This window comes from Scylla paramamosain, chromosome 16, assembly GCF_035594125.1.
Source record: "Scylla paramamosain isolate STU-SP2022 chromosome 16, ASM3559412v1, whole genome shotgun sequence".
Taxonomy (NCBI): Eukaryota; Metazoa; Arthropoda; class Malacostraca; order Decapoda; family Portunidae; genus Scylla; species Scylla paramamosain.
The window spans coordinates 15,603,800-15,616,455 of record NC_087166.1 but is presented as its reverse complement, the minus strand read 5'-3'; positions in this window follow the sequence as shown (position 1 = coordinate 15,616,455).

Sequence of the window (12,656 nt, the reverse complement as noted above, 5' to 3'; positions counted from 1 at the left end):
ACACATAAAAAATGTAAAATACACTCAAAATAAAGATTTTTAGTAATGTTATTATGTTACTTCATATGGAGCGGTATTAAAGCGTTTTAGCATTTTGGTAGCTAAGAAGCTCAAAAACACTCAGAATGCACGTTTCTCGTAATGTCTTTTTCTTTCCATATATAGAGTACTTTGCATGCATTTTAGCTTTTTTTGTACTTAACATAAAGTTTGTTTTTGTATGTGTTTTAGTACGTAAGAGGTTAAAAAACGCTCAAAAGACATTTTTTTTTTCGTAATGTTGTTTTCTATTTCCATATCGGGTGAATTCGATGCTTTTTAGCGTGTTGGTGCCTAACACGCTCAAAACACTAAAAAAAAAAAATAACGTTTCTGGTAATGTTTCCTTTCCCCATATAGAAGGCCTTGCAAGCATTTTAGCGTTTTATTACCTAACAATGTAAAATACATTCGAAGTACACATTTCTTGTAATAATGTTGTTTCTCCATATAGAGTTCAATTCCTGCGCTTTATCATTTTGCTACCTAAGAAGCTCAAAAACACTCATAATGGACGTTTGTCGTAATGTCTTTTCTCTTACCTGTATAAGGTACTCTGCATGCATTTTGGTGTTTTTCTATGTAACAAGCTCAAAAACACTCGAAAATATGTGTTTTTGATAATATTCTTTTCTTCACAAATTGTGTTTTGCATGTGTTTCAGCTCCTTGATACGTAAGAAGTTAAAAAACAAGACTCGTTTTTTTTTTTATAATGTTTTGTATTCTGAAATAGGGTGATTTTCACTTTTTTTTTAGCGTTTTAGTGTCATACACGCTCAAAAAAGCACTCATTTGCTTGTAATGTTATTGTTTCTTTTATAAAGCGTGGTTTGCAAGCGTTTTAACGTTTTTTGTACGTAAGTAGCTCAAAAACACTGTAAGCTGACGTTTTTGCTAATGATTTGTTTTCCCATATAGGGTACTTTTCATGCTTTTTAGCGTTTTGGTGCCTATCACCTTCAAAACACTCAAAAGTCACCTTTCTGGGTATGTCGTTTCCTTTCTTCATATAGGGTGCTTTGCATGTACTTAGTCTTTTTCGTACCTAACAATGTGAAATACACTCAAAATACACGTTTTTGGTAAGTTCTTCTGTTTTCCATACTGAGTGCTATCCATAATAAGCATCTCTAAGCATCTTTCGTTTCCTCATATAGGATATTTTGCAAGCATTTTGGCTTTATTGTATGTAAGAAGCTCACAAACACTCAAAATACTTGGTTTTGATTCAGTTTTTTTTTTCCATAAAGGGTGTTTTTGCATACGTTTTAGAGTTTTGATACGTAAGATAAGAAGTTATAAAACACTTAAAAAGCACGTTTTTAGCAATGTTGTTTCGTTTTTCCATATAAGGAGCTTTCATGTTTTAAAATGGTTGCGTTCCTAACACGCTCACAAAGACTCAAAAGACGCTTTTTTGGGGAAATCTCGTGTCCTTAGCCCACATAGAGTGCTTGGCATGCATTTCTGGATTTTGGTACGTATTGTTGTGAAACACTCAAAATACAAGTTTTTGTTAGTTTCTTTTTTTTCGTAGAGGGTGTTATTCATGCGTTTTTAGCGTTTTAGTACATAAGAAGCTCAAAAACTCTCATAATAATGTTTCTCGTATTTTTTTTTTTTTTTTTCGTTTCTTCACATTGAGTACTTTCTGTGCATTTTGACGTTTTTGAAGGTAAGAAGAACAAAAACACTCAAAATACTTGCGTTTTGTTTCTTCGTAAATGATGTTTTGCATGCGTTTTTTTTTTAGCGTTTTGGTACGTAAGTAGGCAAAAAAACACTCAAAAGACACGTTTTTGGTAACGTTTTTATTTTTATTTATTTATTTTATTATTTTTTTTTTCCATATAGGTGCTTTTGATGCACTTTAGCGTTTTGATGACCATCACGCTCATAAACACTCAGAAGATGCGTTTGTTGAAATGTCTTTTTCTTTCCCCATATAGTGTTTCCCATGAATCTCGGAATTATGTCACCTAACAATGTGAAATACACTCAAAATACACGTTTTTATTAATGTTGTTCTGTTCTCCATAAAGAGTACTATTCATATGTTTTAGCGCTTTGATACCCAAGAAACTCAAAAACATTCATAATATTTATTTCTTATTATGTCCTTTCGTTTCCCCAGATAAGATATTTTGTTTCCATTTTGCACTTAACATTTTGTAATGTTATTCTCTTTCTCCATAAAGTGAGTTTTGCATGCCTTTTAGTGATTTGTTATTTAAGTAGCTCAAGAACAACCAAAAGACACGTATTTTTTTAATGTTGTTTTCTTTTTTTCACATAGGTCGCTTTCTTTGCTTTTCAGCGTTTCGATGTCTAACATGCTCATAAACTCTCAAAAGACATGTTTCTCGAAATGCCAATTCCTTCCCTAATATATGGTGCTTTGCATGCATTTTGTCGTTATGGCACCTAAAAATGTGAACGACTCAAAATAGATGTTTTTGGTAATGTTGTAGTGTTTCTTCATCTAGAGTTTTATTCATGCGTTTTAGCGTTTTTATACCTAATAAGCTCAAAAACATTTATAATACTCGTTTCTCAAATTTTTTTTTTTTTCTTTTTTAGCTTTTTAGTTACCAAAACGCTAATATGCATGAATATCATTCTATATGGAGAAACTTAACATTACCAAAAACGTCTCTTTTCATTGCTTTTTTTTTTACCTACTTACGTACCAAAACGCTTACAAAAACACCTTTTGCGGAAAAACACGATAATAATACCAAAAAAACAGTATTTTGAGTGTTTTGAGCTTTTTACGTAGAAAACGCCAAAATGCATGCAAAAGTATTCTATATGGGGATACAAAAGGAAATTGCGAAAAACGTGCATTTTTTAGTCTTTTTGAACTTATAACATGCCAAAACACTAGAATACATGCAAAACACCCTCTATTGAGAAACAGAATAACATCATCAGAAAACAAATTCAGAATCATGAGTATGTTAAGTAGAAAAAAGCCAAATTTCATGCAAAACACCCTTTATAAGGAAATGAAAGGACATTACGAGAAAAGTGTATTTCTGTGTTTTTTTTTTTTCTTTGGTTCGAAAACGATAAAATTAATTAATATCACTCTATATGGAGAAACAGAACATCATTACCGAAAATGTGTATTTTGAGTGTATTTCACATTGTTAAGTACCAAAACAAAAAAAAACACGCAAAGCATCCTGTTTGTGAAAACGAAACGACATTACCAGAAATGTGTCTTTTGAGTGTTTTTGAGCATGTTAGCCACCAAAACGCTATATCTATATCTATATCTATCTATCTATCTATCTATATATATCTATCTATCTATCTATCTATCTATCTATCTATATCTATATCTTTATATATATATATATATATATATATATATATATATATATATATATATATATATATATATATATATATATATATATATATATATATATATATATATATATATATATATATATATATATATATATATATATATATATATATATATATATATATATATATATATATATATATATATATATATATGCATACAAAGCACTCTATAAGAAGAATAAGAACAACATTTCTAAAAACGTGTAATATGAGTATTTCTGAGCCACTTAAGTACCAAACAAATGCAAAGAGCACTATTAGGGAAAAGAAAGTAACATTAACAAAAAATAAACGTGTCTTTTGAGTGTATTTCAGCTTCTTACGTAGAAACGGTAAAAAAAAAACAAAAAAAAACATGGAAAACACGTTGTACTGGAAAGCAAAACAACTTTATCAAAATCATGTTTTTGGAGTGTTATGAGCTTCTTACGTACCAAGACGTTAAATATGATATATATATATATATATATATATATATATATATATATATATATATATATATATATATATATATATATATATATATATATATATATATATATATATATATATATATATATATATATATATATATATATATATATATATATATATATATATATATATATATATATATATATATATATATATATATATATATATATATATATATATATATATATATATATATATATATATATATATATATATATATATATATATATATATATATATATATATATATATATATATATATATATATATATATATATATATATATATATATATATATATATATATATATATATATATATATATATATATATATATATATATATATATATATATATATATATATATCATATTTAACGTCTTGGTACGTAAGAAGCTCATAACACTCCAAAAACATGATTTTGATAAAGTTGTTTTGCTTTCCAGTACAACGTGTTTTCCATGTTTTTTTTTGTTTTTTTTTTTTACCGTTTCTACGTAAGAAGCTGAAATACACTCAAAAGACACGTTTATTTTTTGTTAATGTTACTTTCTTTTCCCTAATAGTGCTCTTTGCATTTGTTTGGTACTTAAGTGGCTCAGAAATACTCATATTACACGTTTTTAGAAATGTTGTTCTTATTCTTCTTATAGAGTGCTTTGTATGCATTTTGACGTTTTCGTCCCTAACATAGTGGTAATCACTCATGATACAGGTTTTTGGTAATGATGTTATATTTCTCCATATAGAGCATTATTCACGTGTTACAGTTTTTTGGTATTTAAGAAGTTTAAAAACACTCAAAATACACGTTTCTGTTTCGTTTTTCATATTTTGCATGGATTTTTATCGTTTTGGTATATAACAAGCTCAAGGACACTCAAAATTCTTTTTTTTTATAATGTTCTTTTTTTCCATGAATGGTGTCTTAAATGTACTTTGGGGTTTGGTACGTAAAAAGCCCAAAAACACTCAAAGGTAGTTGTAGATCGCTGACGAATTATTATTATTTTTTTTTTTTCGCTTACTTTAGTATATGCAACATTTTTAGAAAAAAAAAAAAAAAAAAACTTTTGCCTTTATGCACTGAGGTGTCAGGTTACGAAATTATACTGTCTCACGAGACGCGAGTCATATATGAACATTTTTATTCATTTTTTTTTTATTTATTTATTTATTTTGTTTTTTGTTTTTTTGTTTTTTTTTACATATTTTCTGTGATATACCGTTTCTCTTATGTCTCCTGTGAATATATACGGCTTTGTCTCCGCGTACATTATCAGAGAAAAGAAATTTTTGGCTTAAACTAATATTTCTTGGATTTATATAGAGAAAAAAATTAAAATATATAATTATTTCTTCTTAAATCCAACAAATAACGAATGTATCTCCATCACATATCTTTTCCACTAAAGCTTTATATATATTTAAACAGTGGGACTGATTTTTATTTAGAAATATGGCGAAATATAATGAAATTTTATTATCCCTCCCCCACACGAGAGATTTCAAGAGTGAAAACATGAATCGTTTTAGGAGAACACCTTGTATGAGGAAACAAAACAACATTTTCAAAATCGTGTGTTTTGGGTGTTTTTTGGCTTTTTTATGTGCCAAAACGTAAAAACACATGCAAAATATCCTTTATGGACAAACAGAACATAATAAAAAACGTGTTTAAAGTGTCTTTAAGTTTGTTAGATACCATAACGCTAAAAATGCATGCAGAGTATCCTTTATGGGAAACGAAATGATATCAACAGAAACGTGTAATAGTGTAAGAGTTTTCACCTTCTTAGCTACCAAAACGCTTAAACACATGAATATCACTTTATATGCCTAAAGAACAACATTACCAAAAACGTGTATTATAAGCGATTACCATCACTTTAGGGACGAAAACACCGAAATGCAGACAAAGCACCCCTATAAGAACGATCAGAAGAACACTGCTAATATGAGTATTTTGAGCTTGTTAGATACCAAAACGCTAAAGTACATGCAAACAATATAACCTAAAACATATTTTGTGTGTTTTCAGCATATTTCGTATCAAAACGATAAAAAGCACGGAAAAAACGCTATATTGGAAAACAAGACAACTTTTTTTTTAATCGTGTCTTTTGAATATTTTGAGCTTCTTTCGTACAAAAAAAAACGCTAAATCGCATACAAAACACTCTTTCTGGAGAAATAGAACATTTCTAAAAGCGTGTGCTTTAAGCGTTTTTGAGCTTGTTAGGAATCAGAGCGCGAAAATGCATGAAAAGCACCCTATATGAATAAGGAGATGGTATTACCAGAAAAGTATAATTTGGGTGTTTATGAGCGTATTATGCACAAAAACGCTTAAAGGCATGGAAAACACCCTATCTTGGAAAAAAATATATATTATTATCGAAAACGTGTCTTTTAGGTGTTTTTGAGCTTGTTGGGTACCAAAACAGTAAAAATGTATGCAAAATTCCGAATATGGAAAACAAAACGATATTAACAAAACGTGTATCATGTTTTTTTTTTCAGCTTCTTAGGTACCAAAACGCCGAAACACATTAATAGCACTCTATATGGAGAAACAGAACAACATAATAAAAAAAATGCGTATTATGAGAGATTACCATCATCTTAGGGACCAAAACGTCAAGATGCAAACAAAGCACCATATAAGAAAAATCAGAACTACAATGCCAAAAACGTGTATCTGAGCTTGTCAGATACTAAAACGCTAAAGTGCATGCAAAGCACCCTATATGGAAAAAGAAAATAACATTACAAAGAACGTGTCTTTTGAGTACCTTTCTGCTACTAACGTACCAAAACTCTAAAAGGCATTGAAAACACGCCATATTGGAAACCAAAAGAACTGTATCAAAATCGTGTCTTTTGAGTGTTTTGAGCCTTTTCGTACAAAATCTCTAAAACACATACAAAACACCCTTTCTGAAGAAATAGAACTTTACCAAAAACGTGTCTTGAGTGTTTTTAAGCTTATTCGGTATCAAAACGCGATGATGATGGTACCACGCTGCAATTTTCCACGTCTTTTTATAGGCATCTAACCTTTCAAGAATTAAACACTTCATGCAGGGAAGCCACAGAACTCTGACGTCCGATCTCACTAAAACATCTCACTTCGGCAGAGCAAACTTAATATTGTTCACTGCCTCAAAAACTCAATTCCTCCATCTATCAACTCAACACAGCGTTCCAGATAAATACTTCCTCTTCTACATTGAATGAACTCGGTCTGTCCTTTATTGATAATCTAAACTGGAGCTTCACATCTCAACTTTAGCTAAAATAGGTTGAACGTTTTGAGTTGTTTCTAACAGTCTTTTTTTTTCTCACCAGAACTAGTGGTTCAATAATAACATCTTTGCATTTTTTTAGTCCCTTGGGATACTGGTAATTCAATCTTTTTCTTTCACGCTATCTCTGTTCTGTTCTAATATCTCCTTAATTAGTTATGAAAATATATATCCCCTTAATTATTATCATCTACTCTGAAAATCTGATAGCTTTCTGGTATTTCCTACATCTTTTCCTCAATTAAGTCAATTGAAATATAGTCGTTTAGAAATTAACTCATCTCTTCTCCTGAACTAACTCGCCATGAGATGTCTTAATGGACCTACTGATTCCCTGTTCGCCGTTCTACACACCTGAAAAAATCCCTTTGGAACTGCCTCAGCCTGGCTAGCTACTTTTATTTCCTAATAATTTTTTAGCTTTCCTCGTTACCCTCTTAACTGCTGTAACTGATTCATCGTACTTGGTCATCTTCTTTTAGGGATTTTGGTGAAACTTTCGCTTCAATCATCTTCTACCTTCAGTTTTTTATGTATGCTTTTTTTTCCAGTTCTAGAAGGCATTTTAACCTACCTATAGAGTCTATTTTCTTGGTCGTATTGTACTTATAAGGAATATTTTAAGTCTGGCCTGTAATCTACGTATGTATTAGCGAAATATTTATACAGCTCATGAACATTAGCCCTTAACATGGTTTCTCCCAGAAACCCACAGAAAACGTCTGGAAGAGGCCAACTATGCCTGTGATTCCAGTTCTGGATCACTAAAACTAGGTCAAGTGGTCAAGTGGTCATTATGGTCGAGGCAGATATTTTCAGTTGTTGCTGTATAATACTGTTTTTGTCTTTGACACTTCCACACGCTATCTAATTTTCTTTCAAAATCCAACACTGATCTTACATTCACCACAGGATCTGGGAGGCTCTTCCAACTATTCACTACTCTATTACAAAATGTGTATTTCCTAATGTTCAATCTTGGCCTTTGCTTATATATCTTCTTGTCGTATCCTCGTGTAACTGCTCCAATTTGATCCACAAATAACCCTTCACATACATTGCCATCATACAAACCATTCATTATCTTGTAGGTCTTTACCATATCCCCCTCTTGATCTTCAGTATGTAAATGTTGGTAAATCTAACTTCCTCAGTCTTTCTTCATATGGGAGGTTCTTTAAGAATATAAGAACATAAGAAATAAGGGAAGCTGCAAGAAGCCACCAGGCTTACACGTGGCAGTCCCTGTATGAAATATACCTACCTATTTCCACCTATCATCCCCATCCATAAATCCGTCCAGTCTTCTCTTAGCTCCCTAATGTCTTAACTCTAATAACTTGATTACTGAGTCCGTTCCATTTATCTACCACTCTATTTGAGAAACAATTTCTTCTTATCTCTTTTTTAAAACCTAAATTTTTCATGCTTGAACCCGTTATTTCTTGTTGTCCTGGTTACTGACCTAAGAATTTTCCTTACGTCCCCCTTCTTATAACCCTTATAACATTTAAAAACTTCTATCAGGTCCTCTCTTAACCTACATCTCTCTAAAAGAATGTAAATTTAACAGCTTCAGTCTCTCCTCGTAAGGAATACTCCTCATCCCCTGTATCCTTTTTGTCATTCTCCTTTGTACTGATTTTAATAGACCTATTTCCTTCCTGTAATATGGGGACCGAAGCTGCACAGCATAGTCTAGATGAGGTCTGACCAGCGCCAAATATAACTTTAATATTACTTCGGGCCTTCTGCTTTTGACACTCCTAAAAATTAATCCTAATACCATATTTGCCCTGTTTCTGGCCTCTATGCATTGCTTTCTTAGACGAAGTTCAGAGCTAATTATAACTCTTAAATCTTTTTCGTACTCTGAACCTACCAGAGTTTCTTTGTTTATTGTGTACCTAATGTGTGGGTTTCCTCTACTTACGTTAAGTACTTTACATTTGTTGATATTAAACTGCCATTGCCATCTGTCCGTCCATTCGTTCATCCTATTTAAATCTGCCTGCAAGGCGATGGCATCCGATTCTGATTTAATTAATATACCTATCTTCGTGTCATCAGCAAATTTACTAACATCACAACTAATTCTACTATCCAAGTCATTGATATATATTAAAAACAACAATGGCCCTAATACTGATCCCTGTGGCACCCCACTAATTACATGACCCCACTCGGATTTAGAGCCGTTTATTACATGTCGCCTGTCTCTTAGCCATGACCTTATCCAGACTAACATCTTCCCATCCATCCCGTGAGCCCTAACCTTTCTCAGGAGCCTCTGATGGGGTACCTTGTCAAACGCTTTACCTAAGTTCAGATATAGGATGTCATAACTATCACCATTATTTGCTGCCTCGTACACTTTACTGTAAAAACTTAACAAGTTCGTCAGGCAAGACTTCCCCTTCGTGAAGCTGTGACTGATTTATCAGGTTATGTTTGTCTAAATGCTCCCTGATGTTCTTCACTGTTATTGACTATTATTTTACCTACAACAGAAGTTAAGCTGACAGGTCCATAATTAGACGTTAAAGTTTTATCTCCTTTCTTAAAGATGAGTACTACATTAGCTTGCTTCCACATTACTGGTACTTCACCTGACTCAAGTGATTTCCTAAAGATAGAAACTAACGGCTCACTAATAACCTCTTTGCATTTCTTAAGTACTCTGGGATATATTACATCTGGTTCTGGTGTCTTGAACTTTTTTAGCCTATCAATCTACTGTTCCACGATCACTAAGCTTAGTTATGGTAATATCTGTCATCTTCTCATTCTCATCTGTTCACTGTTCAGCATATCCTGCATGTTTTCCTGGGTGAAGACAGTTAAAAAATACTCATTCAGAATTTTACTAATTCCCTCCCCAGAACTAACCAGTTTCCCATCTGCTGCCTTTAATGGACCTATTGTTTATTTATTCTTCGTCCTATATAGCTTATAAAATCCCTTGGGATCCGTCTTCGCCTAGCTGGCTACCTTAATTCATAATTGCTTTTAATTGCTTTTAACCTTCCAGCACCAGCTTTGTAGCTCTCCTCTGTAATGCTTAAATTTCCTTCTCATCCTTTTTCTTGTATGGGCACCATACCTGATTACTATATTCAAGGTGTGGTCGCACCAATGCCACAAACAAAGCCCCAAATATTGTTTCATCCAGAGTTGTAAAGCTTCTTCTAATGAGCCCGACCATCCTATTGGACTTGTTAATTTTCTCTGCTAGGTGAGCGGTGAAGTTCAATTCATTATTAATTATAACTCCAATTTTTTTTTCTTTTTTTATTGACTTAAGGTCTTCTTCCATAAAATATTGAAAGTTCTCTATTTTTGGTTTCCCTATTCTCATTGTGTTACATTTTATTTTTTTTAGGATGGAACTGCAACATCCACTTGTGTGACCAACTGTTCATTCTTTCAAGATCTTGCAATTTCTCAGTCTCTCTTATCCTTGATTTTTCTAAAAAAAAACTTTGATATCATCTGCTTATAAAACATTTCACTATCAAGCATGGTCTCTGAAAGGTCATTTATATATAAAACAAACAAAACAAACAATAATATGCCAAGTACCGACCTCTGCGGCACTCCACTGACCAAGTCCTTCCATACTGAACAGACTCCGTTAACTATTACTCGGTGTCTCCTTCCCTTGAGAAATTCGCAAACCCATCCAAAAAAAATATTTCCCCTAATATTATAACTTTTTATTTTTTCCATAAGTCGTCTGTGTGGCAATGTCTACAGTACCTCCTTTATTCAAGATTGTAGTCCATTCATCCAGTACCGTGATCAACTGAAGTACCGTTGAGCGGCTATTCACAAAACCATATTGTCTATTACTAATTAGATTATGCCTTTTTAGACGTTCAAAAACTTTCTCTCTTATCAGGGACTCCACTAACTTACAGATGACACGTGTTAAACTCACTGGCCTATAATTTCCTGGATCACTTTTATCCCTCTTTCTGTAGATACCTGTAATATTTGCCACTTTCCAGTCTATAGGTAGTTTATTGTTCCGAAGCGATAAATCAAATATGAGTCTAAGCGGATAGGCAATTGCGTTCTTAACTTTTAATAACACGAGAGTGTAACCCTTCTGCACCAGGGAACTTGTCTTTTTGTAGTTTATCGATGACACGACAAATATCTTTGCAGGTGAACTCAATTTGTAACAATTCGAGAACGTCTTTAATATCCAAGATAGGTATCTCCCCTTCTGATTCTTCGGTAAAGTCTAAACTAAAAAAAACTCCGCTAGAGGATGGTCAGTTTTTGTCTTCATAGTTGTTGTTGTTTTTTTTTCAGAGTCCATGTATAAATCACTCACACTGTTTGAAGTTTTTGTCTCGGTGTTTCTGCCAGAGAGAGAGAGAGAGAGAGAGAGAGAGAGAGAGAGAGAGAGAGAGAGAGAGAGAGAGAGAGAGAGAGAGAGCACTGAGGATGGTAGTGGATGGGATGGGAAATATTTTGCTGACCTGATAAAGTTAGCCTCGGCCGTGTTAATGGAGGTCAGATAGGGACTTCAAAGACTCCACACAAGAAACGTGTAGGAGACACACAATTCTGCCCTGCTCTGGGGCAGAAGCAGGTATAGAGGGGAACAGACGCCGTGAACGAGCGTCTCGCATTGAGAGTGATTTCCAGTCTACAGGAGTTAAATGACCTGCCAACACGTGAGTGTCTTGACTACAACATACTCAGTGTAACATATATGTCCTGTTTTATGTAAGAGTAGCACAATTTTGTAATCTTATTCTGTGAGGCTGAGACTGTTAAGTTACCAATGTGTCTAGTAACGTAAACCTATAATCTTATTCTGTAAGGCTAAGACTGTTAAGTTACCAATATATATTTGTCTTTATGAGAACCTGTTCATGTCCCCAAGTTTTGACCGATTCAATCAATACATCGAGTCACCGTGAAACGGGTCTCATTATCCTGCACTGATGGCTCCAGGAAAGTGGCGATAACACTCGGATTGCATATATTTCCAAAATATTTTGAGGTTTGACTTAACATTTTGGGCGACTGTTTTTTTCCACATTTTTAATCACCTTTCTTTTCTCTTGTCTCACTTGGTTATTAATTCGGCTGTAATCTTGTTGCAGTAGGATGTATTTCCTTGTATTTTTTTTTTTTCCTACTTCATTTCCTTTATAAAGGAAATTAAGGAGGAAAGAAAAAAAAGATTTTGGATGAGACTATAGTCTCATTCAAAGTCTTTTTTTTTTCTTTTTGTCCATAGTTTTTTGTTCATTGGCACGTCTTTATTTGTTCTTTCCTTTATCTATGTATGTTTTTTAAAATCCTTCCTCTGCTTTGATCTCACCTCATCCATCTCAGCGTGACCTGTCATCCTTTGATCCCACATTTGCTTCTCACTTCCCTGCCCTACCTTACTCATCAGAGATCTCTTTTGACCTTCCCTTTCTGTCCACGTTG